Genomic DNA, 2,500 nt, shown 5'->3' on the forward strand with positions numbered 1-2,500 from the left:
TAAATTAAAGAGCATGACGTCATTCTTTTGTTCAAATCAGTTTTCAAACCTTTTTCCTTTTCTCGCTTTTTTCCTTCTTTATCGACTGAGACACAATTATCAGGACAGATTTGTGTCTGTAATATAAATAAATCCTATAAACGCTTTTTTGCTGCTTTGGGTGAAAAAAAAAACAGATCTGTTTCTCAAGACCTGCAGCAGAACCACTGCACTGCATCCGAGCTGCAAATCCACACTAAGGTGTTATGCTGACACCTGCTGGTTAGAGTCGGAACTGCTCTGTCTGATTTAAATCAGCTGAACAAATTCTTAAACTCAAATGGCTACCTGGACAATTTTCAATCTGGTTTCCGCCAGCATCACAGCACAGAGTCGGTGCTCATAAAGATAATAAAAATGATATTCGCTTAAACTCTGATTCGGGTAAAATATCAGTCCTGGTGCTACTAGAGCTTAGTGCTGCCTTTGACACGGTAGATCACACCATACTCTTACATAGACTGGAAAACTGGGTAGGGCTTTCTGGGATGGTCCTCAAATGGTTTAAATCATACCTAAAAGGGAGAGGTTACTATGTGAACATAGGTAACCATAAATCTGAGTGGACATCCATGACACGTGGAGTCCCACAGGGCTCAATTCTTGCACCGCTTCTCTTTAATCTGTATATGCTCCCAATTGGTCAAATAATGAAAAAGACCCAAATCACTTACCACAGCTATGCAGATGACACCCAGATATACTTAGCCCTGTCCCCTAATGACTACAGCCCCATTGACTCTCTATGTAAGTGCACTGATGAAATTAACAGTTGGAGGCGTCAAAACGTCCTCCAGTTAAACAAAGACAAAACCGAAGTCATTGTATTCGGAAGAGTAGAGAGTAGAGTCTGACCTTAATTTCAGTAGTCATGTGACAGCGATAAGCAAATCAGTTTACTACCATCTCAGAGATTAGCCAGAATTAGATGTTTTGTCTCAAGACAGGACTTAGAGAAACTTGTTCATGCTTTCATCACCAGCAGGGTGGATTATTGTAATGGGCTCCTTACTGAGATCCCAAAAAGACCACTAGACAGCTGCCGCTCATACAGAAGCTGCTGCCAGAATTCTGAGCAGAACCAAAACATCTGAGCACATCACTCCAGTCCTCAGGTCCTTACACTGGCTTCCAGTTACATTTAGAATAGATTTTAAAGTATTGTTACTGGTTTATAAATCACTTCATAGCTTAGGACCGAAATACATGACAGATGCTAACTGAATATAAACCAAGCAGACGACTCAGATCATTAGGATCAGGTCAGTTAGAGATACCAAGGGTTCACTCAAAACAAGGTTCACCCTGACTGTGCTGCTTCACACTGTGTGCTGCTTCACACTGACTGTGCTGCTTCACACTGACTGTGCTGCTTCACACTGACTGTACTGTTTCACACTGACTGTGCTGCTTCACACTGTGTGCTGCTTCACACTGACTGTGCTGCTTCACACTGACTGTGCTGCTTCACACTGTGTGCTGCTTCACACTGACTGTGCTGCTTCATACTGTGTGCTGCTTCACACTGACTGTACTGTTTCACACTGACTGTGCTGCTTCACACTGACTGTACTGTTTCACACTGACTGTGCTGCTTCACACTGACTGTGCTGCTTCACACTGACTGTGCTGCTTCACACTGACTGTGCTGCTTCACACTGACTGTGCTGCTTCACACTGTGTGCTGCTTCACACTGACTGTGCTGCTTCACACTGTGTGCTGCTTCACACTGACTGTGCTGCTTCACACTGACTGTGCTGCTTCACACTGACTGTGCTGCATCACACTGACTGTGCTGCTTCACACTGACTGTACTGTTTCACACTGACTGTGCTGCTTCACACTGACTGTGCTGCTTCACACTGACTGTGCTGCTTCACACTGTGTGCTGCTTCACCCTGACTGTGCTGCTTCACCCTGACTGTGCTGCTTCACACTGACTGTGCTGCATCACACTGACTGTGCTGCATCACACTGACTGTGCTGCTTCACATTGACTGTGCTGCTTCACCCTGACTGTGCTGCTTCACACTGACTGTGCTGCTTCACCCTGACTGTGCTGCTTCACCCTGACTGTGCTGCTTCACCCTGACTGTGCTGCTTCACACTGACTGTGCTGCTTCACACTGACTGCACTTTTTATCCAAATCACTTTTACTCCTGTTTTATTCTTTTTAACACATTTTAAACTGTTTTTATTAAAATCACATTTATTCTTTAATTGTTCTTTGTTTTTGTTATGATTTTATCCTGTTTCTTATTTTTCATATATATTTCTTTTTCTCTCTTATAAACTGTCTTCTAATTTCTATGTAAAGCACTTTGAATGACCTCTGTGTATGAAATGTGCTATACAAATAAACTTGCCTTGCCTTGCCTTGCCTTGCCTTGCCTTGCCTTGCCTTGCCTTGCCTTGCCTTGATTGGACAGCGTTGTGTCGTAGTTCTACATAGAACCTTT

Source organism: Tachysurus fulvidraco, chromosome 25 (assembly GCF_022655615.1).
Source record: "Tachysurus fulvidraco isolate hzauxx_2018 chromosome 25, HZAU_PFXX_2.0, whole genome shotgun sequence".
Taxonomy (NCBI): domain Eukaryota; kingdom Metazoa; phylum Chordata; class Actinopteri; order Siluriformes; family Bagridae; genus Tachysurus; species Tachysurus fulvidraco.